This window comes from Camelus ferus, chromosome 27, assembly GCF_009834535.1.
Source record: "Camelus ferus isolate YT-003-E chromosome 27, BCGSAC_Cfer_1.0, whole genome shotgun sequence".
NCBI lineage: Eukaryota > Metazoa > Chordata > Mammalia > Artiodactyla > Camelidae > Camelus > Camelus ferus.
Genome location: NC_045722.1, coordinates 12,745,797 through 12,772,212, shown reverse-complemented (window position 1 = coordinate 12,772,212; position 26,416 = coordinate 12,745,797). Strand labels below are relative to the sequence as shown.

General features: G+C 50.4%; 1 protein-coding gene across 9 annotated transcripts in view; it reads right to left on the bottom strand.

The window, feature by feature from the left end:
• Positions 1-26,416, bottom strand: part of NTRK3 (neurotrophic receptor tyrosine kinase 3) — a 342,122-nt gene that overhangs the window by 283,167 nt on the left and 32,539 nt on the right. Inside the window, exon 1 of one of the 9 annotated variants that reach the window (XM_032469118.1) lies at positions 2,981-3,160. The exons of the other annotated variants lie outside the window; for them this stretch is intronic. The gene's annotated coding sequence lies outside the window, so the exon portion shown is untranslated. Of the gene's footprint in view, positions 1-2,980; positions 3,161-26,416 lie in introns of those variants that run through there. 9 annotated transcript variants of the gene reach the window in all.

The window sequence follows — 26,416 nt, the reverse complement described above, 5'->3', positions numbered from 1 at the left end:
CCTTGTAGGGCAATGAGGAAATTGATTTGTTACCCAGCCATATTATGTCTAGTGATCCAGACAGAAGCATTAGCTTTCAATTATCTGATATGTTTAGCATTATAAACAAACCGTCTGGAGCAACAGCTCCACGGAGCTCAGGCACTAAGGGGGTTGGGGAGGAGCCGCATCACATCGGATCACACCAGCCAAGTCACCCGGCTCTCCCTTCCTTGACAGCTGTCAAGGGGGATACTAGATGCCTGGGGAGCCAAACTCGAGTGCCTGGGGAACCTCCTCGGGCTGCAACCTGAGCACGCCAGCGTGTTAGCACACCAGCCCTACAAGCAGCTGCACGCCAAGGGCCACGGTGAACCAGCCCCGCATCGGAGACACCTCCCGGGACCGCAGAAAGGAACATTCAGATGGTGCAGTGAACAGATGGGAGACAACAGCGTCTGTGTTGGCTTCCTGATCCACCCCAAACTCGTGCCAGGAACGGGGAACGTTTGTGCACACACCTCTGCTCTTCAGGTGCTGAAATGCTCCATCTCCTAACAGAGAAAAAATCAAGGGCACATGCCCTCTGCTACCCCGATAAGAGACCCAGCTCCCGGGAGTGAGATTTCACCCGGGACTCGGCCAGTTCACGGGGGAGTCCACACTGTCCGGCTCTGCCACTATGTAACCAGACCGGCCTGCCCCTCACCTGTCTACCCATTTCTCCCCATTCTCACTGCAGCCCCCCTGGGTGGGCGCAGGACCCAGCGTGCCCACACATTTGCGCACCAGGGGGCCACCACTACTAGCTGCAAACAGCCATTGCCTCCTAAGCGGCCTCCCTGCTTTCACTCTCCTTCAACCGTCTCTGCTCCAGAGCGATCTTCCTCTCCCTGCTGAGTGACCTCCAGCTAATTCCCTTGGTCCTTGCAGGAAAACCCCAAAGCCATGCCACGGCCCACGAGCTTCTCTGAATAAATTCCCTGGTTTTCTAGGTCCCCGCCACACAGACATGCCTTCTGTTCTTTAAACATGTCAGGCTTATTCCCCACCAGAACTTCCATGGAACCCTCTTCCCTGGTTCCTTCTAATCCCTCAGGTCTCTGCTCAAAGGTCACCTTCTCGGACAGCCTGACTCTTCTGAGCCCACCCTCCCTTCCCCGCCAGCTGCTCTCTGGCACAAGCCCCTGTTTATGTCCTTCACAGCCCTTAATAACCATCTGTAATTGTCTTATTTGATTATTTGATTACGTGTTTGTCATGTCTCTAGAAATATGAAACAAGAGAACAGAGATCCTATCCGTCTAACTGCCCGCACATTCACCTCCAGAATCTCAAATAGGGGCAGTGACCCCAGGCTCAGTACACACCTGGGAAGCCACCCAGGTGGGTGCTAAGCAGCCATCTAGATGCCCCTCATGCCAGCGTCCAGTGGTTTTCCATGCTCAGCACCTGCGCGGTCCTCACCCTGGGCCCCCTGGGCCAACCCCACGGGAATCTTGAACTTGATCTCTGAGGAGGGATGTGGCCCAGGGCACACCATTCAACATCCCTACTGGGGACAGGCAACTTGGAGAACCACTACCAAGCCCAGAAACTGGGTGATCCCAGAGGTCTCGGGAGACCTGTGGACCAGATCTCCCTCCCAGAACCAGAATTCAGGTCTACCGCTCACCATCAGGGTCAACAGTGGGCAAGTGGGTGAACATCGGAGCAGCTCAGGTGGAAGTGCTCTTGGCACCCGGCACATCTTTTCCACCTTTCCCTTCCCCACACAACTCTGGCCTTCACCGGAACATGGGTTTTCCGAGGGCACTGAGTGAGAGTGTGTGTCCCCAGCGCCATGCAGACACTCAGTGACATCTGAGTAAATGACTGAATGAGTGAACTCCGAAGCGGTCAACAGCAGAGCTTCAGTGTTTAGCCCTCTACCAGCTCCCCATGCGGACCTCACCTGCTCTCACCCCCTCTCGCTTTCTCAAGGACTCATTCACTTTTTCTCCCTCCCATCTCTCTACCCACACCATCTCTCTCTTAGAATTTCCCATCAGTGTACAAACACATTCTAGGAGAGCCCATTTAAAAGGAAATCTCCTGGACTCCATGTTCTCCTCCAGGTACCAACTCAGGTCTTTCCACCTCCGCATGGCAAATGTTTTCAAAAGAATTATCTACATCCCAAGCCTTACCTCCCCACCTCCCTTTGATTCTTCAGCCCAATGTGTCTTCTGTCCCTGTCACTCTACCAAAACTACACTGTCAAGGTCACCAGTCATTTCCATGTTGGCAAACCTAATAGATTCTTCTCTGCTGTCCAGTTTCCCAGTCTCTCAGCAGCATTTTACCTAATTAACCACTCTCTCTTTCTTAAAACTTTGGCTTCTCTATGAATTCCTTAACTCCACTCTCTCCTGGGTTTCTCTTTACTGCCCTGGCTAGTCCTTCATAGTCTCCTTTGCTGATTCCTTTCTTTGTCTGATCCCTCAATGGTGAAGTCTCATAGGTCTCACCCCCACCAGGCCACCAGGATCTCACCTGGGTGCTTGGCTCTGAACACCATCCATGTGCTGAGAGCGCCCAATGTGTCTCCAGTCAGACCCCCCCACTCCAAGCTCCAGGCTCCTCCCTGATACATCAGTCAGCAGGTCCAACACCAGCCCTTGCCGTCCTCCCATCTGGGCTTCTCCATCGCAGCAGGTGGCTCTGTTGCCACCCAACTGTCCAAGCCAAACTTCATCATTGACTGCTCCCTGCCCTCCCTCCAAATTCCACACCTTAGCAAGTCCACCTCCACAAGAGATAATCAGCTGCACTCACTCACTGTCTCCACTCTCATCACCTCTGACAAACCTCTTATCACCCAGGCTATCATCAGCCTCTCACGACCACTGCTTCCACTCTGACCTGATTAAAATCTGTCCTCCACACAGAAGCCTGGATGAGCTTTTCGTAACATAAATCAGATCACGAGCCCTCCCACCCTCACCCAGCAAAAACAAACCTCCAATGGCTTCTCCTGCACCTGGGGATGGAGTTCAGACTCCACCCCAGCTAGCAAGGTTCTCCATGACTGGTTCACCCCTCTCCCGCCTCAGCTCAGACTAAGCCGACCTGTGTTCACTTGGCTTTAGTCTCACTGGTCTCCTTTCTAGTCTCCCAAACACCAAGCTCCCTCCCTCCTCTCAGGGCCTTTGCACTTGGTTTTTGCCCTTAAAAACACTTGAATTCCCCTTCCATGTCATCTCCTCAGGGAGGCCATCCCTGACCAACCTAGCTGAAGTCCTTCTGTGTCACCATCCTCTGGATGAAAAGTTTTCAAGCCAGAGGTGGGTTTTCCCCCCAGGGAACATTAGGCAATGTCTGGAGACATTTTTGGTTGTCACAACTGGGGAGATATTACTGCCATCTAGTCGGGTAAAGGCCAGGGATATTACCAAATATCCTACAACACAGGAGAGCCCCGCACAGCAAAGAATTATCCCATCCAGAATGTCACTGGTGCCAAGGTTCAGAAAAGTGGTTCTCATTATTTGCTTTATATCACTTGACAGAATCTATAGTGACCTCATATTTGTGTTTACTTGTTTATTGTGCCTCCCCCCTAACAGAACACAAGCTCCATGAGGGCAGGCAACCTGTCCACCTCGTTCACTATCGTATCCACAAGACTCAGCCCAGCTCCTGGTTCATGGTAGAAGATTTAAATGAACAAATTAATAAATGACTGTTCTTCCTCAGAACCCTGGGACTTTGCAGCAAGCCCTGAAAAGGCTATGGTTCCCGAGGTCTTGAAGGGACCAGCATTTTCTCAACTATTTGAAAAATCAAAGGTGTGATGCAGGAATTGGTACCCATTTATGGTAGGCGGAGTAGTGGGGGGAGAGGGGAGGCAGAGGCCTGTGGCCCCTTGGAGACAATCTCCTCTTGTCTACGGATGAGAGTCAAACCATGCTGATCATAAATCCTCCAGCTCCTTCTAGACATCTCAGCTTTGAAGTAGGAGAAAAAGAGGAGGTCTTTGATCAAGAGCAGAAACAGCCTGAGGCAGGGAAAGACACATTGGCTTTGACCCTTTCTCCCCAGTGAGCTTTGGAGGAGAAAGTCTGAGCAAGAAGGAAAGTCTGGTCCAAGCCAGAGCAGCTGGCTTGAAAGTAATCCAATAGTGCAACTCTGTGCCTAAGATCAGCTGGCCCCAGGGGGCCCGAGAGTGCAGCCCTTCGAGTGGCCAATTTCCTTAGGAAAATATGAAATGGCCAGGCCACCCTTTACTGAATTATAAAGCACTTATCACTTCTTTAATAACTACCCGCACGGAGGACTTAATTCACTCAATATGGAAGTTATAAAGGCGAACTGGTAAGTGAGCATTAGGCTCAAGTGCACTGCATAAAGGCTGACGAGGGCAGTATTTCCCCCTATTAAAAAGGTAGATTTCCTCACTGCAACCCAACCTCAGAGTTAATGTGGAAAAGTCACTCCAAAGCTCCAGGCACTTTCATTGTGAGAGGGTATTTCCAGGTCACTGGGTGGAAAGGGAGACTTTGACTTTGCAGGAATAATTATCCTCGGAACCCAAGGGTATCAGAGTGATTAGTCAAGGTAACCGTCAGGAAGACGAGATCACATTGGTGGTGCCTGGCGCTCTCTCTGCATGGCAAGCTGGGATGGGACCAAGCCACAGAGAAGAAAAGAGAAGTCACAGGATGAAGGAGGAAGGGTGAGCTGGGCCAAGACTGGAAATGGGATGTGTGGAGTGGGAGGCTGCAGGGAGAGAGGCAGGCTCCGTTAAAGCATCACCACTGGAAGAAACACTGGCTTATATCCGAGACCTAAAAGGAGGGGGCCAAGAGCATTAGCCCTTGTAATCCCTAAGGAAACCAGCCCCGCAATTCCTTAAGGTTCCAAAGGATTCCATGTAGGGGGCTGGAGAGATGGTCTTCCTCACTCAGTGAAGGAAATGCTAGTTTTTCTGTTAACTTGTTTCCCTTCCTCTCTTCGGCATTGTAAGCGGTTTCCTTTCTTCCAGCAATAACCCGTCTGCTCTTTTCCCCATCTCCTTAGTCTTATGGAAGGCATCTCTCTATTCACGGGACTTCAATTACTACCTAATTAGAAATGAATTCCAGTTCTATAGCTCCACCCTTAATGCCCAACCTCTCTGCTGTCCTGCCGTCCTGTTCTCACAATATGCATTCCCCTGGACTCCTAAAAGCCAAAATGTAGACAGAACAGCTCACTCTTACCTCCTGAATTCTCCCAAACTACCTCTGCTGAGCCCTCCTGACTTGAAACATTAGAGCAGAGATGGCAAGTTGATTTCAACTTATGCGCGATACCAGTAGGTTGGGGAAAGTTCAACTTACATGCGAGACCAGTAGGTTGGGGACAGTTAACACAGATCACCGTGTTTTGGAGTCTGTGGTTGAGCTGGAAGAACAGCTGGGATTGATTAGTGATGTCTGCCATGGGCACAGTATATGGAAGGGCAACATGAGCCATCTATTAACCATATCTATCCAAGAAGATTGTTGATATCTCTCTCTCTCTCATTCCTTCCTAGATTCAAGTCCGACCTATCCCTCCTCCGTGATGTTTCTCGTAACTCCTCTCATCTTTTGATCTCCACAGCCCCTGCCTGAGAGAGCCTCATTCCCAGATGGGTACAAAAACCTTGAGGCAGAACTTCCAGCCTCCAGCCTGTGCCTTCTAGTCTGTTCTAAGCTTTACTTTCCCGATGGTGACATTGAACACATCCCTTAAAGGCTCAAGAACCCCCAACAGTTAACAAATGCCTGTTACATCAAACCAAAGCTTCTTTCAGGAAGGCCTAAGCCTACTGGGAAAGCTGTAACAGAGGAGAAGGGATTGTACAAAGAGTCACAGGTCCTTTGAGGACAGAGCAACTTCTTCTCTATTCCCTAGGTCCAACCCATGGCACTGTTGAAATGCGTCCCCGAGACTCAGATCCAAATCGAAGCTGAGAGGAAGGAGGGATTCCTAGGGGGACATGTGACTCTCACTCCTGTCATCCTAGATCCCCTCATCCTTCTGTCCTAGGAAATAAAAAGCCAAGTTGCATCAGGGAGGTGTGCTCACCTCAACAGAGAAGCCAGCCTGTGAGCTTTATCATCCCTTCTCCTCCCTGCTTCTTCTCTAGACTTTCGGAAGCAGTTTGGTGCAGTAAAAAATAGTAAGCTTTGGAGTCAGCAATGAACTTGAACATCCAGCCTGCAATTGACTAGCTGGGTAATCTCCCATAGCCTCAGTTTCTTCACCTATAAAATAGTGATGGTGGTGCCAACTTCACAGAGGCATTGTAAAGATGACTTAAAGCAGTGTTTGCACAAGACCTAGCACATCGTCCAGAATATGCCAGAGCTCAAAGAATGCTTACTTTCCCCTCCAAAAAGAAAAGCACTGGGCAATAATAGATACATATATTAGGTCTCTGTACCTGTTTGCAGGCACAGCGCTCCTAAAACACTTGGAATCTCCAGTGTTGGATCTTTTTGCTTGTCAATAAGATGGCCAGTGGCTGGGATCTCCTGGATAGCCTCAGGATGGGGGAACCAATCAAGTTATTAGAGAACTGGAACCTTCAGCCCCACCTGACTGGAGCTTCAATTAATCATCAGTGGCCAATAATTTAATCAATTATGTCTACATAATGAACCTCCATACAAATCCTAAATGGGGTTTGGAGAGCCTCCAGGTTGGTGACCACGTGGAGGTGCTGGGAGGGTGGCACACCTGGAAAGGGCATGGGAGCTACGTGTTTCTTTTCATACCTTTCCCTCTGCATCTCTTCCATCTCGCTGCCCCTGAGTTGTATCCTTTTATAATAAACTGGTAATAATAAATAGCAAGCAAACTGTTTTCCTGAGCTCGGTGAGCCACTCTAGCAAATTGCCAACCCAAGGAGGGGGTCCTGGGAACCTTCAACCTATAGCCACTCAGTCAGAAGCTCAGGTGACAATCTGGACTTGTGATTGGTGTCTGAGGCAGTGGGGTGATGTAGCCTTGTGGGACAGAGCCACTAACTGTGGGAAGTGACACTAACCCCAGGTAGGTGGTGTCCAAATTGAGTTGAATTGTAGGGCACCCACCTGGTGACCACAGAGAATTAGAGGACAGGTTGGCATGGGGAGAAATTGCCACACATTTGATGGCCAGAAGTGAGCACAGCAGAGAAAAAGAAGTGAATTTTTCCTTTTCAAGCAGTCATTGTACAGGGACTGAGGTCAGGAACTGGCCAAGAGAGTGACCGTGCTTGTCACTGCAGGGGCTGAGGCTGTGACATGCAGGTAGCGTGAGACCCTGTCTCCCACCTCTCCCCTCTGCCTCCACCTCCTAGTAGAACAGCCTGCACTTTGCAAGTCAGCCACACAAAGCGCTTGCCACCAGGGCTGGCTCCCTCCTACTTCCTCTGAGCCACTGTTCCTCTCCCTGCCAGCCAGCCCCTGGGTACCCAATAAATGTTTGCAGAGCTGAACATCATTTTGGTGGTGGCAATAAGCAGCATCTTCCTCCCTCCACTAAGCTTTCATCAAACCATCCTCACCCAGTTGCAATGATCAGCGATCCAGCCTTACCCTCCAATTACTGGGGAATTACTGCTGTGTGCCTGCGGACGTACGTGTGTGACTGTCACCTGCGCCCGGGGGCATGGTTTGCCTGGCTTCCCTCAGGAGCATGTAATTCCTTGACAACGAAGTCAGCTGCAGTCTGTTTATTTTGGTCGCCCTCCTCTGGCCCCATGCTGTAGTCTGTGCTCGCTGAGTGGTCTGAGCCCACAGCAGTTCCCAGCAGCTTCTCCTTGAAGCTGCGACTAGGCAGCCTCCAGCCTGGGGTAGAGAAGGGCAGGGCCGGGGTCCAATGTCAAGGGTCAGAAAAGCACAAACCATAGGGCCGAGAAGGGATGCTGACTGACCCACGCTCCTCAGACCTCCCTCCTTCTGAGAGCCCTCCCTGACTCTCTCTTCTAGGCCCTGAGAGCGTCTGCCGTGCTGTCGGTCACAGAGCCAGCACTGATGCCTGAGACAGGTGACAGCTGGTAGGACACAAACTCCACCCACAACAGACTCCGGCCAAAAGGCTAGATCGGGGCCCCAAGGGCCTCTTCCAAAGCCGGGCTTGGATGCTCATGTAGCTCTTGAATCCTGGAGGGGCCGGGGCGAATGGAGAATCAGGTGTGGTCACCAAGGGAGCTCAGGGCAGAAGGTACCAACCACCGCTGTGGAAGCACCTCACCATTTTAACACACTCCCGGCCTTAGCTGGTGTGAGCTGACGAGGACCGGCTCCACACAGAAGCTGGCATTCTCACAGGACACGCACGATGTCATCTCCTACCCTCTGACAGGCTTGTCTCCCCACAGCCTTTGAGATCCCGGGGGGCAAGGACTGTGTGTTTCATCCCGGCATCCCCAGGGCCAAGTGGGACGCCTGGCTCGAAAAAGCCCTCCCCTGGGGGGAAGGTATAGCTCAGTGGCAGAGCACACGCTTAGCTTAGATAACTGTGTTCAACCCCCAGCACCTACATCAAGAAAATAAATAAACAAACAAACCTAATTACCCCCCCAAAAAAATTAAATAAAAAGCCCTCAGTGAATGTGGCCTGGATGTGGCAGGAGCTCCCCTCCCCTGAGCTGTCAGCTTCACCCTGGGTGAGAGCACTTTACATCCTGAAACCAGTGAAGAGAGGCCCGAGGCGCCATCAGGGGAGCCCTGCGGTGGGACAGGAAAAGTGAACGCCACCAGGACTCCTAGGGTGCTCTGTTAGGGAGCCTGGTCACGCACACCGCCTGGAGACTGACCCTCTGTGCCTTAGAGGTACTAGAAACCCCGAGGTCAAGGTGGTGCCTTGGCTTCCACCGCAGCACCTGGGGGAACCGTCCCGGGAAGCCCGCCTTCGGCCCCCACCCCTGCAGACATGGGTGCAGCCTCTCCAGGCTGCTGACAGCAGGGTTTGCTCAGGAAACCGAGGGGCTGGGTAATGTGGAACCGCATCCTGGCTCCCGGAATGGAGTTCAGCAAGCGGGACGGCCTGGCCTCCTACTTCCAGGAGCAGTGACACAGGAGAGAAAGTACTGGTGGTGCCCAGTGAGGGTGGAAAAGGGGACATCAACAAGCCAGGGTGGCACTTAGAGCCAGAACACGCTGGGGATTTACCAGTACACCCCAATCAACTCTCTTTTCACCCCATTCAAGAAGAGAAAGAAATGCAGAGCCCATGGCTATTGGGATGGAGAGTGACAGTAAAAAAGCTGACAGCAGGACTGAACACTGACCAGAGCCTCTGCTGTTGGGCTGACCCGTGCCCAGCTGCTCTCTTGATGGCTGGAAGCCTCCCCTCCACCCAGCCTGCTCCACCAGCTGTCAGCCTGGAGCACCGCTACCTGCAGGTTCATCTCCAGCCTGGCAGTCGGGCTGGTCCGGCAAACTTGAACCTCAGCACAAGTGGCGCTGGAATTCCACTGCCTTCATTCATTTATAAAGGACCCACTATGCGCCAGCTGCTTCCAACCCTAGAGGCCTCCTGTGGCACCAAGCTGCAGTGCCCCCTCGTACCCACTGTGAATTTCTCATCGCCAGGACGGGGGCTCCGCCCAGGTGCTGGTTGTCACTTCAGTGAGCTGCTGGGATGGGAGCCCTGCCCAAATTCTAGCCACTCGGCTGGACGCTAATGGCCCAGAAAGGACGCATCAGCCTCCTTTTCCCAGTGGATGGACCCAGGTCCTGCTCACAATTCCTCATCGCCACCTTGCTAAAGGCTACCAGGACCAATTTCAAATCACGTGGACTCAGTCTGCCCCCCTTGGAATCGCAGCATTATCAGTTCTCGCTAACAATCACACTGCTGCCCTGATCCCCATATCACAGCCCATGGTCAGCCGTACCAGCCCAGACCAGACTCAAGGCCCCATAGTCTCCTCCACCATGACATAAGTTAGAATGGGAATGCTGGCTGTACTCTGGGGGCCAGCCCAACGGCTGTCAGTCTCCCTTAGACCTGAACTCACCTGTCCCTAGCCGCCCCAACACCACATGCAATTCCACAATGCAAGTCCCAGGCCAGCCCAGCACTTGCTTGTGTATTTCCTGAAAATGAAAAACTGTTCAGGACTCAGCTCAGACCCTCGGGGAAGCGGTGTGGCACCAAACTCTCACTTCCTGGGACTTCACAGAGGCTATGTGTGTGCAGAGGGGTCAAGGTGCAAATGAGCCCAAGGAAAACCAACGCTCCCGATTCACGCCATCTGGATGCGGGGGTGGCTCTGCCAGCCCATCAGGCGGATGGTGCTGAGTCTGCTGTTCCCTGTGCTGAAAGCTGTGAGAGGTTAGCCATTGCCTGTGAGAGTCTGGGGACCCCAACACTTCTGAAAAGGATGACAGGACATTAAGATGCTGGGCTTTTTCATAATAGAAACTGCCTCTTTGCTAAAGAGGACCCATTCCACTGGGTCTGCTCCTAAGAGACTCCCCCGGAATAAACATTTGCATAGGGCACACCAAGCTCTTCATAGAGAGAGCAGCTTTATGAAATAATTGTGAGTGGTGCTCTGAATTATTCTGACCTCTCCTATTCCCTCCCTTTTTTCTTTGTAAAAGATCGCACATTTCTAAGAGGTCTGGGTTCCTGAAAAGGACCACACCAGGGCTGAAATGTGCAAATCTATCTGCATTACAAGTGAGTCAGGGTCCACAGGTTAGCATTCCCAAACACCCTTTACCGGGTTTTCCCCAGGTGACTACTGCTGCCCCAAACCTGCATGAGCCCCCTTCAGGGTCTCCCTCTCTCACCTTCCAGGTCATCTCCTAATTAATCTCGCCACGGGTCGGGGGAGGGAGGCGGGAGGAGCTTCTCTTCACCACCAGCCTCCTCTCAGCAGCCTTGTGGCTTCTTCCAACCTCTCTTCTGTTGGGCACCCCCCCCGCCCCATCTCATTGGCTTTCTCTCCTGGCCTCTCCCTTCAGTCTTTCATCTCCTCTCCCGGCCAGCTGATCTGTGCAGTCTGAAATCACACTTGTCGGTGGAGATGGACAGAATGCCCCAGTCTGTAAAGCATAAGCCTCAGAGGGCCCAGAGAGTGAGTCAGTGTTTCCAAAAGGCCTGGGGCACCCAGCAGGCTCCTCGGGACTATAGTCTGGGGAGCTAAAGGTGCCCTTTTTGCTAAGAGATTCATCCATGCTCATTTTCAGGATGTGGCCAGCTGGGGCCCCAGAACTGTCCCTGTCCCAGAACTCCTTGAGGGGCAGCCTCTCCATCCCTGGTGCATCCGACCTCCCCACAGCAGCACCTTTCCCAGAGAGGATGCTGCGGAGGAGGAGAGCATCCGTGTCTGCAACGTGGCTGCCAGGAGGTAACCTGTGTCTCCAAGAGGATGAGCGGGTCCTTTGGGCCTGGTTTGAGCTCAAAGGTAGGAGCCCAGCACAATCAAGGCTCAAGACCACAGAGGTAAAGATGGGAGACTATGAAATAAACATGTAAACAGCCAGCAGGAAAACACAGTCAGGCACAGGCTGGATGAGACACTGCAAGCCTTCCAATGTCCTGTGTCCCCTGATGTCCCTGGGACCATTTCACTTCATACTGCTGGCTGACTCCTAGTTGCCAGTATCTGCATCTCTGCCTGAGAGCTTTCTCCAGGGCAGGCCAAGTGTCTGAAGGACTGAGCACCCCAGGAGCACCCTCCTAGGGGTGATGGTGGGCAAACAGCCTAGATCCTTCATCTGCCTCTCCTTCAGGTAGGATAACACTGAGGTCTCTGCTCTACACCACCTCCCGGAGTTTCCTCGTGGGATTAAAGGCCAGCCGTCTCGTAGTGGTTGCCAGTTTGATATCCCACCCTCTCTGGCTCCCTGTCTCAGCTCCCCACACCCCAACTTAGATTTCCTAGGGTGGCATCCCAAATAAATGACTATTTTTCTCAGAGTCTGCTTCTAGGGGTTCCCAAACTAAGACATCTTTTTGCCTATCAGCCACTAGACCTGGGGACCCACGTCTGCCTTTGCAGCTGCACTCCTACAACATGACTCAGACCCCAGCAACCCATCTAAAAGGATGGGGAGCCACACCGTTTGGCCTTTTCTGTGCGCCAGGCCCCGCACTTACTCCACAACTGCATTCCAGTCCCACCTTAGCAAAGAGGTTTTATCGTTTCTGTAAATGAAGGCACGGAGGCTCCCAGAGGATGGGGGACCTTCCCAAATGTCCCACGACCGAGACGTGAAGATGTGAGGTCTCAATGGTCGGATTCTGAAGCCTGCTGCTCTTATTCCGGACATTCTGTTGTCCTTTCAGCCACCTGGTCAACGTGGTCTTCCCGCCATTTCCTGTTTTCCCCCTCTCTCTGCTCTACCCCGTCCCCACATGTCCTTACTGAAAAAAACGACCTGCCTCTCTCATGGTCATTAAGAGAATCAATATAAAAATACCACATGAAACTCAAACACTTTATGGGAAGGTCGGGAAGTCATATTTTGATCCTTTCTACTTATCCTTCAGTGCTGCTTACTCCACAAAGTCCTGCCTTGATCTTCTGATCCTTGGCTGGGCTTCTCTTTAAAGCCTTATCACATCCAGCTTGGTGGGGAAGACCTTTGTGGGCATATCTCAACCCTCCCCGGGAGGTTTCCGTCCCTGCTGCCTACTTGCACCATAGGATGTGCTAAAAATCCTTGCTGAATGTTCATAGCAGCACTATACACAATAACTAACACACGGAAGCAACCTAAATGTCTACCAACGGATGATTGGATAAAGAAGATATGTTATATATCAAGATGAACAAATAAAGAAGAGGTGGTGTGTACAGACACACACAAACACACACACAATGGAATATTACTCAGCCATAAAAAAAGAATGAAATAATGCCATCTGCAGCAACACAGAGGGACCTAGAGATTATCATACTAAGTGAAGTATGTCAGATAAAGACAAATACCACATTATGTCTCTAATATGTGGAATCTTTTTTTTAAATGATATAAATGAACTTATTTACAAAACAGAAATAGACTCACAGACATAGAAAACAAACTTTGGTTACCAAAGGGGAAAGGGGTGATGGGGAGGGATAAACCAGGAGTTTGGGATTAACAGACACACACTACTATATATAAAATAGGTAAACACCAAGGACCTACTGCATAGCACAGGAAACTATATTGAATATCTTATAATAGCTTACCATGGAAAAGAATCTGAAAAAGAATATATATTCTTCCTATCGAGAAATAAGCCCTCCTCAGGAGCGCCATGAAACTGGAAGGAAAGGAGAAAGCGATTCAGGGCCGGGACATGACATTCATTGACAGGGGTTTTCTCTCCCTGCTGCTGCTGGCCTCAGCATGTGGCTCTGCACCAGGTGGGAAGACAACAGACTTAGTGCAAACTTCTCTGGCCCAAGGGAGCACGTGGGCAACAGCAAGACATGTCTTGTGCCCAGATGGGCTGACGTGGTCCTGGGCTCTCAGACCCTGCCCCTTGTCACCCAGGCCTTTGAGGACTTTCCTGCAAGCACCTGTCCAAACTTCCCTGGGGACTGAGAGCCCAGCAGGGCAGCTATCCCACTTATTAGCTGATCTGCCAAAGATTTCTTCCAAACAGCCCAGCCCTGAGGCTTCCCAAATACTGGTGCTCTGAGTGCCCTGAAAGATTCCATCGCTCAGACACCATCCATTCCCCTCTATTCCCTCCCACACTCAGGGGGATCCATCATCTCATCTAACTCCTGCCTGGTCTTGATTTCCTTGGAATGTGCCATTTTTAGCTGGAGAAAGGAATATAAAATGATACCTGTCTAAAGGAGAGCAAAACAGAGTGGGTAAGAAAGGAAATGCAATCCACAGCAAACAAGCAGTCTGACACCTGTGTGATGCCAGCATCACTGCTTCTCGGACTGTAGATGCATGCAAGCCGGCTGGGCAGCTGGTGAGAATGCGGATTCTGGCTCAGCAGGTCCGGGGTGGGGCCCAAGGTCCTGCATTTCAAACAAGCTCCAGGTGAAGCAGATGTCAGTGGTCCACAGAATGTACTTTGAGTAGCAAGGGTCTGTCTACACAATGCTTGGCACAAGGCAGGCACTCAGAAATATTTGTTAGGTTGGATTCAATTGTACGAGGACCTGGGATTAATGGCAGGAATCATTAACAAACAACAAGTGACAGTTGTTAATTAAACCAACTTCTCACAAACCTGGCTGCACATTAAAATCATCTAGGGGGACTTTTAAAATGCCAGTGCCTGGGCCCCCCCTTCAAAGATTCTGACTTCATTGGTCAAGGGTAGAGCCCTGGACATCGGTATTTTTTTAAAGTTTCCCAGGTGATCCTAATATGCAGCCTGATTAGGGTCTCACTGAATTCAGTAAAACCGTGTCTGTGCCACGAGCCAGGCATTGTGCACTGAGTGAGACACCGGCATGCAGAATGGAGGGAAGCCAGGTCCCTGCCTTCCGTGAACATATCCACTAGTGGGGGGAACAGGCCCACTCATGACTCTAATGGAAAAACTAATATAAGGCATATTCAGATAAGCTGTTTGGAAATATAGATAAAGACGTAACTGATTCAGTCTAGGGGAAATGAGAGGGGGGAAAAAGGGCAGAGGTCAGGAGGTAGAGATATATGGGCCTTAAAGGATGAATAGGAGTTTTCCAGGCAGACAAGGGAAGCAACTGTCCCGAATTTCTATTCTTCTCCATTACTGGTCACTGGGAGGTAATGTTTGACCAGGACCCAGGGTCCTGAATTCTGGGCCCGCTGCAAACCATTGCCACAGGTACATGAGGAAGGTGTAGCACAAAGTGCAAGGTCAATCCAATGCATATTCTCTGTTACCGGCTGGCACTGTTTGGAAGGCCACCGGGAGCAGCCAAGATGCTATATACGCCAGAGTCCAATCAGGAAAACAAATGCCACACCCTCTACTTAATAGAGGAAATTTGAGGGGGAAACAAGTGACATGTTGGCGGAACTGAAAAAGCAAACAGTGAACCACAGTGCAACCCAGAGATTAGCAACAGCAGGCAGCCCAGAGCTGAAGGGATGGAAGGAGGAGGCGGGTTACGGAGCCCAGGGTCAGAGCTGACTGGAGGGAGCTGGCAACAGTAGGGACCACCCAGCAGGAGCTGAACGCACTAAGAGAGGCAGTCACTGCTAAGACACAACGATGATACCCAGAGAGGGGGATTGGGTGCTGCCTTCTCCCTTCCTCCTGACCCAGGGCTCAACCAGTGCCTCCCATTGGCCAAACCCAGCCAACAGCCACCTGGCAAAGGAGATGTAGCTTTCAGGGCTCAGGCCCTGAGGGGCAGGGAGTGGATCTGAGCCCTTACAGGTAAATGCCAGATGCATTCTGGCCAAAGCAGCCTGAGCACACCCCTCAGGCCTTTTCCCTACATTTAAAACAATGTCTTGGCCTAGAGAACAGCTTCCCAGCCAATGTCCTGCAGACACTGTCCACATGGGAGCTGGGGAGACTCTGGCTACCCCAGCTGCAAATACCCTCTCCATTTATCCTTGCAGTGCTATACAAAGATTAGCAATTTCTCAGAGTGCAATGGTGCACAAATGTTTGGGAAGCACTGCTCTCAGAAAAAACTAAGAAAGAGGGATAAAAGGGAGGCCACATCTGGGAAGAGAAAGTTCTCCTCCAACAAGGAGGGCTTGTCAAGGTGAGGCAGCCCCAGACCCACCAAACTGTGAGAGGACCAACTCCAAGAGGGAGCTGGTTCCCAAACAGAAGCACGGCCTGGCCCCATCTTCTTCATGGAATCCTGAAGATGGAAGAAATTCTCAAAATGAAACCAAAACCTGCCCCAGCCTCGGGTTTTGAAAGAAGTGAGGGGACACTGCAGAAACTTCTGCATCTCAAGCAGCTGTTGCTCTACAGGTCCTGAAATTCCTTTCCTGGCTTTGCACCGTGATGGGTGGGAACAGCACGCACTGGCCAGAGGGAACGCTCAGCGCAGTGACAGCGCTACTGGGCGGGCAGTGCCCCGAAGTGGGGCTGCCGGGCACTGCTTAGGCCCGGGAGCTCACGGAGACCAGAGCCACTTGCCTCTCGTTTAATTAAGCAATTCCACTAAGCTCATCTCTGTGGAGTTCACGGAGAAAGCCCAGGCCTGCCCTCACAACAGCCGAACTCTCCAAAGTCTTCTGGCTTATTTCCTTGCAAATGGCCCTCAAGCGCATCCTGAGAGTGTGGCAATGAGTAAAACCCATGACTGTGTCTTTGACCAAAGACTGGGTGCCGGGGGCAGGTGCCATCTACCAAGGATGGCAGCTTCGGAGACAATCACGGAGCAGTGAGTGAGGGGCCATGCCCTCCCCGTGACCCAGAGGGTCAGATGTTCCATCCAGAGCCCCAGTGCCTCGCTTTCACTCAAGTTGGATTTCTACATGACACTCACTTTTTTCAATTTCAATGCATTTTTTTTCTTTTTTATTGAAAAAAATGCACACAATATAAAGTAACCATTTTAAAATATATAATTTTGTGTCATTTAGTACATTCATAATGTCATGCAAACACTGTGCCTGTCTACTTCTAAGACATTTTCATCATCCCAAAAAGAAACCCTGTATCCATTAAGCAGTCACTTCCATCCTTTCCTCTCCCCAACCACTGGCAGTCACCTTTCTCCTGTCTGTCTCTATGGATTTACCTATTCTGGACAGTGCATAGAAAAGGAATCAGACAACACATGATGATTATTGTATCTGGCTTATTTCACTTGGCATAATGTTTCTAAGGTTCATCCATGTTGTAGCACGTGTCACTCATTCTTTTTTAAGAGTAACATTCCTTTGTAGAGATATATCACATTTTGTTAATCTGTTCATCAGTTGATGAACATCTGGGTTGTTTCCACATTTTGGCTATTTAAAATAGTGCTGCTCTATATACAATAGCCAAGACATGGAAACAACCTAAATATCCATCAACAGATGACTGGGTAAAGAAGTTGTGTATATTTATTCAATGGAATACTACTCGGCCATTAAAAAGAATCAAATAATGCCATTTGCAGCAACATGGATGGACCTAGAGATCATCACTCAATGTGAAGTAAACCAGAAAGAGAAAGAAAAATACCACATGATATAACTCACAAGTGGAATCTAAAAAAAGAAAGAAAGAAATGAAACTAGGAACTCATCCACAATACATTAACAGACTCACAGACATAGTAAACAATCTTCTGGTTACCTGGGAAAGGGAGTGGGAAGGTATAAATTTGGGAGTTTGAGATTTGCATATATTTGCCACTATTTATAAAAATATATTTTAAAAAATAAAATAATAAAATAGTGCTGCTATGAACACCCACATATAAATTTTTGTTTGAATATCTGTTTTCAAGTCTTTCAGGTATATACACCAGCATTCCACTTATTCTCAAAGGATTTGAGGGAAGATATAATGTAGATATAATATAAAATAGTAAAAGTGGGTATATGAGCAAAACAGACTCAAAAGGAAAAAATCGAGTACATGTTAACAGAAATCCAAGATGAACTGATTCCCATGATCAGGCATTAAGTTTTTCCATGGGACTCCTGGCAGCTAAGGCGAAAAGGGAAACAAATTCGGTTACTGAAAGTCATTTGATGAGATAAACATTTTTTCCTTGACATTAAATCCAGAAAGGCATCCATAACACGGATACTTGTATAAAACATTGTGTGTGACATTGTGGAAAATGTATTCTTTATATTTCTGCAAGAGATAGAAATGTTCTTCAAATGAGTGGGGTTTTTTTTTCTGTTTAATCAACTCTATACGGATCGTGAACACATTTAAACCATAATTCAATAAAGCCAATTTTGTAGGATAAAGCTAAGAAAATATGGGCCAGACACATTGCCTGCTAAATGCCTGATTTAATACATAAATCAAATGTGAAGAAGCCCACAGAAGCAACTGGTGAAGAGTCCGCTGAAAGTCTCTAACAGTTCATTTCCTCAGCACACGTCTCTTCAACACATGCCCACCATGCAGATATTTCACGCAGTTGGGTGCAAGGAGCACTTTAAGCTTAGACATGAGACAAGCAAGAGGGAATACTGTCACTCAGCTGTGGGTTTATGAGATGCTCCTACAATGAACCCTCATCACACCCAATGACGTTACTGCTGCGCTTGGCTGTCCCCTGACTCTGCCCTCTCCCAGCTCGCCCACTTTCCCAACCTGGTCCAAGCCTCATCAGAGCTATTTTTGGTGACTGCATCCTGCATCTCACACACACACACACCCCAGGCCCCCCACAGTCAGCACTATGTTCCACTCGCATCACTGCCATGGGCCGAGGAGAAACTCAGCAGGCAAACCTCCAAATACTCTGGCTAAGAGGCGTGTCCAGAAGGCGAATGTCACAGCCCCTGTACTGTGTGGGGCCCAACCTCATCCTCCTCCCACCCTGGGTAAGAAGCATCCCCCCACCCACACACACACACATGCACACGCGCACAGATGCACATGGCCATCCTCCGCAGGGCACTTGTTTGTCCGGGTTTGCACTGGAGTTTTTATACGCCTTTTCATGCCTGCCAGAGACCAGCATGACTGGCTTTCTTGTGTGGCTCTGTGACATATGGGGAAGAGCAAGGAACATTTATTGATCACCTCCACCCCAGGGTAGTAAATCTCACTTCACATAGTCCCCCCAAGGCTCTGAGGTTGGAGCATCATTTCTGTCTGACACAGGAGGAAACAGAGGCCCATGAGGATTGAGCACCTGGCTCAAAGTCCCACTGCTGGTGGGTCATGGCTCATCCTGGGCACAGGAAACTTAAACTGCTTTTAAGGGTACCTCGGTCCCCTCACTTTCCATCCCCAGAATCAGAATGTAACAGAAGGAGGGACAAGGACAGGCTGCCTACACAGGTACCTGAAGTTCTTTTCAAGTTCATCCTGGTCCTTCTCTCACAAAAGTTGACACTACAAAGTCCAGGCAGACAGACAAGGCAGGTTGGCATCAGCTTGGGTGTGAAGAGGACAGTGGTCCAGAAGCAGATGGGTAGGTGGACTTCAAGCAGTCATAGCAGGCACCCAGGGCTTACTCTCTGCCAGGCACTATTTTAAATGCTTTGTACATTAACTTATTGTCACCCTCACACACCCTGTGAGATAAATATCACTACTATCTCCATTTTATAAAGGAGAAACTGAGGCACAGAGGGGCCAAGTAATTTGCCTAAGGTCACACAGCTTAACTAGGATTTGAATTGAGGTGATACAGCCCGGACATCCGTGCTGTTAGCCACTGTATAGTTTTGCCTAGGGCTCCCACAAGAAAGTACTACACACTGGGTGGCTTAAGACAACAGAAATGTATTCTCTTACAGTCCTGGAGGCTAGAAGCCTGAAGCCAGGGTGTCAGCAGAGCAATGCTCCCTCCTTGACGGCTCTAGGGGAGGGTCCTTCCTGGCCTCTTCTAACTTCCAGTAGGCTGCCGGCAACCCTTAACATTCCATGGCTGGTCGCTGCATCCCTCCAGTCCTGTTCTGTCTTCACATGACCTTCCTCCCTCCGTGTGGGTCTAGGTCTTCACACGGCCTTCTTATAAGGACACCAGGCATTGGATTTAGGGCCAGTCTAATCCAGTATGACCTCATCCTAACTAATTACACCTGCAAAGGCCCTATTTCCAAGCAAGGTCACATTCTGAGTTTCCGGGTGAACGTGACTTTTGGGAGGATATTATTCAACGCAGCAGAGCCACCGTGCTACAGTGTTTCTGGAAGGAAAAGTAACCTGAGCCAGGATCCCCTCGATTCAGGAAAATATAAAACAGAAAGTGAAACCAGAGAGAATCAAGACAGAAAATGAACACACTGCATCCTTCCCAGGTGAGCCCAGATTCCCCAGCATGTCTTCCCAGAGGATCCCAGCTGGGCACAGGTCTGCCCCTCCCCTAGGAGGTGAGCTCCTTAAGGGAGCATCCCCGGGGCTCATCTTCACACCCCAGTGCCCAGAGATGTGCCTGGCGCACAACAACGGGGACTCGGTCAAGGGGTGGAGAACAAAGGGCTTTCTGAGTCCTCGCTCCTCCCCATCCTGTGCCCAGTTTCCTCCCTCGTCTAGCATTTAGACTCAGGGAGCAATTCTGAAGATCAGCGATGGCAGTTTATCAGAGGGAAAACAACCAAGTTTGTTCACAGCTGCCTTGACAAATCCCAATTCAAACAGAGTGTCGCCCTCAGGGGTCGGGGAAAGAGAGCAGCTGTCACCGGGGATGGGCCAGAGCAGCAGGCTGGCTCCAGGGCAAACAGGCCCCTGCAGCTTCTCCTGGCCCCCATCACACCCTCCCACTTTGAGCTTCTCTGTGTGCACGTGCTCCTCCCTGCATGACAGCGTCATTCACCCATCCCTCCCCTCTCCCCTGCAATGCTCAGCGCTAGCTGCTGCCTGCCTCCCATCGTGCTGGAGCCAACTGCTGGGAGAGAAACCCAGAGGGTCAAAAGGCAGCTCTCAGCAGGGTTAGTTAGGCTAATGCAGAGATGAAAGATGGAAAGAGACGAGACCTAAGGAACTTTAGAATGAGAGATCAGGAAATTGAGGCTCTAATGCTAAGAAGAGAATGCACAGAGGCATATTGCAAACTGAATGCCAGGTGGACCACTTCTGGGAAGCCACTTGCCATCGGTTGTCTTAGGGGAAGGGAGCTGGCAGCTGAGAGGGCAACTTTTCACTGTACCTTTTGAATACTGAACCACAAAGAGTGACGTATGCCAAGAATAGATAAAATAAAAAATGTAAACATGAGAGCAAAGGGTCTTTGCTCTTGACCCCTGCTCTGTGCCATCCCATCAGAAGACGGAAGAAACAATGCCCCACCCTCATGAGGTTATGAGACTTGAATGAGGAAATGCACGTAAAGCAAGGGGCGGTGCCTGGCCCCGGTCTGTTCAGGGACGTTGGCAGCCCCACCCCCCAGTACTCCCATTTAATCTAAGGTCAAATGAGGGGTCAGGGCAGACTGCCATGTTCTAGCTCACCTGGGGCAGGGAGGGAAGGAGCTGTTGATCCCCAATCTCAGACGGACAAACTGCTGGGTATCAAAAGGACCTTCTGAGTTTGGTTTGAATACTCTGGGGCTTAAGGTCCAACATCCTGGCCACACCAGGGCTGGGTATTGAAAACCACACATGGTGGCCCCAGGCACCTGTCCCAGAGCAGAAGAAAAGTCACCCTGGTTGCCTGGAGCCTAAGAAAGAGAGAAACCTTGCTGCAGAATCAAATGCACCCCAACAGCTCAGCCTGAGTGCCTGGCCCCATCGGCGCCAGGACCCAGCGAAGGAAACAGTTGTGCACAGTCCCCAACTGGCAGGGAGGCCTGGCAGCGGGTGGGAGCACATGGGCACAGCCAGAGGGAGAGTTGGCTCCTTAATCCAAGCTCAGTGGCTGGAAGTGCCTTCTGTCACCTCATCCATCCTCCCCTAGAACACGACTCCATGAGACACAGCACCGGGGTGACCCAGAATGATGGTGGCTATCTATTTGCTTGGGGAATTACTGTCACCCTCTCTGAGGGGAGCCCAGGGTCATCTCAAATGCACACCCCCCTCCCCCTGCAAGAACTCTAGAATCTATTATCTGCCCCTCTCTTGGGAAATTTACTTCATCCTGCCTTACTGTCTTCACCTGAAAATCCCTTCAGAGTAAAGACTGTCTTCAACCTCGGCAGTTCAAGGTTGACAGATCTTCAAAAAATGCCTCTCGTGCCCAATAAGTGCATGAAAAGATGCTCAGCATCACTAATGACCAGGGAAATGCAAAACACAACCTCAGTGAGACACTCCCTCGCACCCTTAGGGCAGCCACTATCAAAAGCCAGAAAGTAACAAGTGTTGGCGAGGCGTGGAGAAATTAGAACCCTTGTGCACGGTTGGTGGGAGCGTAAAATGGTGCAACCACCATGGAAAGCCATATGGCACTTCTTGAAAAAGTTAAAAATCAAATCACCATATGATGCAGCAATTCCACGTCTAGGGATGTATTTTTTTAAAAAATTGAAACCAGGGTCTCAAGAAAGGACGTGTACATACATGTTTTTTGTAACATTCACAATAGCCAAAAGGTTAAGTGTCAACCCAAGGGATGAATGAATAAGCAAAATGCGGTGCATACATAGAATGGGATATTATTCAGTATTAAAACGGACGGAATTCTGACCAATGCTACAATATGAGTGAAACCTGAAGACATGCTAAGTGAAATAAGCCGGTAACAAAAAGATAAATTGTAGGATTCCACTTACGTGAGGTATCTAGAGTAGTCAAATTCATAGAGACCAACTGTGGAAGGGTGATTGCCAGGGGCTAGGGGAAAGGGTGGTTCTTGTTTAATGGGCATAGAGCCTCAGTTTTGCAAGATAAAGTGTTCTGGAGATTGGCTGCACAGCAATGTGAACGTTTTAACACTACTGAGCTGCACACTTACAGATGGTGAAGATGTTAAGTTTCATGGTATGTGTATTTCATCCATAATTTAAAAAGAAAAACCAAACAGACTCTCTGCCTAACCTCAGGGATCTTGGAAGATCACTTGAAGGACGGGAACTCAGCTCTCCCCAAAGGCTGCTGGGGGCCCCGAGCACCTCAGTCCCTCTGAGTTGAGTCCTGTTGTGCCCAGGGGGTCACTTCTAATCTAGTCTGAGCCACTGCATGTCACAGGGCACCCCTACCTGTAAAATGGGAGAACATTTGCCTTCAGTGCAAGCAGGAGGCCTGTGTTGAGGCCTCCCACGGCCTCCACAGAAAACCACCCCAGGGGAGTGAAGCAGGCCTTCGCTGCAAGGCCACGGTCACTGGCGGAGGAGAGCCTGCAGAGCTGGACGTGGACTGCCCCTGCCATTCCCCAGCTCTGTGACCCTCTGTGACTATCTGGATCTCTCCAAGCTTACATGTCCTCCTCTGTAAAATGAGATAATACAGCTCGCCAGCTAGAGTTGTTCTGAAGATTAGGGATTTTCTTGCTGAGTAGCTGGCACACAGTAAGTAGTATTGATGATGATTATTCTGAGTTTTAACCACCGTGCTGTCAGCCGGATGTGCCCGCTGTCAGGCTCCCAGCCCACGGCAGGGCAGGGGTCCCTGGGAGGTGTTACCCCAGGCCACATGGGGCTCTGCTGCTCCTGCGTCCCGCACCAGGACAACACGCTCCATGACGCCACCACTAGCACGGGGGCAGCGTCAGCGTCACTCCCGGGGGGGTCTGACTTTACGTTAACCGTCGTGAGAGGAGGAGCTTTACGGTGCCTGGGATTCCCGTGGCCTCAGAGGTCTTCATTCTCATCAAGCCCACCTGTCTATAAACCCAGCCTGCATCCCCATCAAGGCTCTTCTCCATCCCAGCAGCAAGGACAGTTCCTACCAGAGAGGGCGTGAGCTCACCCACCTGGTCTCTCTCACAACACAGCCTGGATAACAGATGCCATAGCAACAGCCCTAGCAACGATGACAGGAGTCAACTTCTTGGACACAGACTGATGGGAAATATGTAAACAACCACCAGCCACGCGTGGAGGAAGGGCTGCAGAGGGCCAGCGGTGCACACACGCACAGGACGCCGCCTGCCTGGGCACGGGGGAGGCCCGTTAGCCAAGTCCAACTTCCCCTTTTCAACATCAAAGCAAGATAATCAATGGGAAAGGGACAGGGGCGGCTGGAAATCCCTTTGACCTGCAACAAATTGAGTTCAATCCTCTCCAGCCAGCTGTGTGGCCACTCAGATATGACTGAGCTGTCTGCTCATGACTGACAGCTCCCCGATACCCGGAGCAGGGACAAGGGGGGAGAAGCCCAGGCTGGCAGCTGGGACATTGCAACTGTGCTGGGACCCCAGAGCCACGAGGGGCTGGGCCCTCAGGGCAAAAGGCTAGCCTCCTGGCTTCAGTGCTCTTCAGTAATAGATCCCAGCAGAAGCCTAGAAGTTAGAACCAATCCTGCTTACCTTACCCTGGGCCAAACTCGGAAAGAAGTTATCATTCTCCTTAGACAAGATCGATGGAGCGCTGGGCTTCACCAGCCCAGCTGTGGGGGCACATTTGCATTTACAGAGTAGTTCATTCTGCTGAGAACCGAAGCTCCTGGGGTGGTGACTTGTCTGGGCTTCTAGGGTTGATTAAGGTCAAAGTCAAGACCAGAAGAACTCTGATGGCGGTGACTAACACACACTGAGCACTTCCAGGTCCAGGCCCTGCACTGAGCACATTCCAACCTCTCCGGCCATGCTCTGCACACCGCTCTGAACACACGATTACCCCACTGCACACACCATGAAACTAGGGCCCCAGGATGACTTGTCCAAGGTCCCACAGATCTCACTGGGAAACCTGCACTCAAACCCAGGAATGCCCTCACCTCCCCCCTCGCTCCTACTAGCCCAGCCTGAAATGGACCCTGTATCCTGCCAGGAGAGAGGAGCCTCAAACGCCTGCAGAAAAATCCCCAGGTAAATCTGGCTACAATTTAGCAGGCCTGGGTTTAAGAGAAGATGTAATCAGAAGACCAAAATACAATAAGAGAAAATAAAATAAATGAAATAAGAAAGAAAAAGAATTCCAGCATCAGTGGGGATGACAATGACCACAGGGACACTGGGCCACACACACAGAGGACACTGAAGAAGCTCCCCAGGCAAGCTGAGCAGCTTAAGCATTTTGAGGGGACAGTGGGGGGGGGGGGGCGGGTCCTTGAGGGAGGAGGGATCCTGCTGGAGGCAAGGGCAGCTTTTGGACAACCCATTTCTAGTCCACGGCCACACACGCCAGAGCCAGCTCCTTCCCAGCTGTAGCAAGAATATTCGAAAGGCACTTCCCTCAAGCTGGAGGAGTGGCTGGCCACAGGACTCCCCGTTCCCACTCCATGGTCTAAAACAACACATCCATGTGGAGTGATCATGGCAGAAAGGGCCCAAGAGATCAACCCATGCAGGGATCTGGACCCTAAATGCACGTCTGAAACTCCCGGGGTCGCACTCCTGGGGGACAGCGCTGAGTCCTCTGCATTTCTAGCAAGCTCTTCTGGGGCTCCCGGTGCATAGCCAGCCAGGGTCGGGAATCTAGTCCAGCCCTCTCACTTTACAAATGAAGAAACTCTATTGCTGGTGAACATAAGGCTGGTTAATTTCAATTATTCTCTCTGTTATAAAGCAACGTAGACTCAATGTAGAAGGTTTGGGGGGAGAATTGAATGATATCAGGAAAATTAAAGTCACTCATAATCACTTCTCCCAGAGAAAACCATTCTTGGCGTTGGGGGCATTTTCTTTCATCGTCATTCTTGGGCAGATGAGATAACTATGGGTATACAACGTGAATCCTAGCCTTCCTTCACTTACATTTCATGTTAAGTGTTTTATAATGTCATTACAAATTCATAGGAAAAATCAATGAAGATGAAAAATGGAGAGATTTTTAGACACGGTAAATAAACAAGGAAAACAGCCAATGAATGCCAAGGGCCGGGCCAGGACCCAGGCACCATGGTCTTACTGCTGTGTCACTCCTTCACCCAAGGAGTTCACCCCCCTCAGCCACACCTTATCAAGGAGTCCAGGCTGGGATGAAGAGGCACCGGGCCAGCCCCCCAGGGGTGGGTGAATGGGGAAGGTGGCAGTCTTGTTTGATGGTTCACAAGGGCCAGCCTGGGGAGTCAGATTACAAACAGAAGCTAATGACTCAGTCCTTGAGACCAATTAGGCAGCACAAAAGAAAAATTACAGGGCTGTTTGGTCCCAACAATATAAGATTAATTTATCAATACAGCTTACGTGACATTGGAGCGAGAGCAACCGGCTTAAGGGCTTCTTGCAGACCTTGTACACAGCTGGAATCTCTTGGCCACAGAAACCAGCCATGCCTCACAGCAGGGGCCCAAAAGCAAACTTCAGAGCCCATGCAGGCCAGGGCTGTACAAAGCGGCTGTGTGCTAGACAGCCGGGACTCGGAGGTCCTCTATCACACAGGCATTGGTACGGATCCGAGCCCGACTCCAACACACACACACACACACACACACACACACACACACACGAGTCTATACATCCCCCAGCATGGCCGGGCTCTGAGTCTGGCACACAGTCGGTGCTCAAACCTCACAACAAACTTGTGCAACGGATATCACTGTTATCCCCATTTTACAGATCGGGAAACTGAGGCATTGAGAGGTTCCATGACTTCCAAGGTCACACAGCTGGCCAGGAGCAGCCCTCAGATTCAAAGTCAGGCAGGTGCCAGCCTGAGCTCTTACCCCTGAAATGGGCTTTCAACAATGAAAGAATAATTTTTAAAATAACAACAGCAGCCCCCTCCTTGTACTCATCGCTCTCAGTATACAGAGCGTGTTCGCGTACCACTCTATACAGAACTGTCTCTCACCGTCTTGGGATGTGTCCTGTGACGCCATTGGATAGGTGAGGA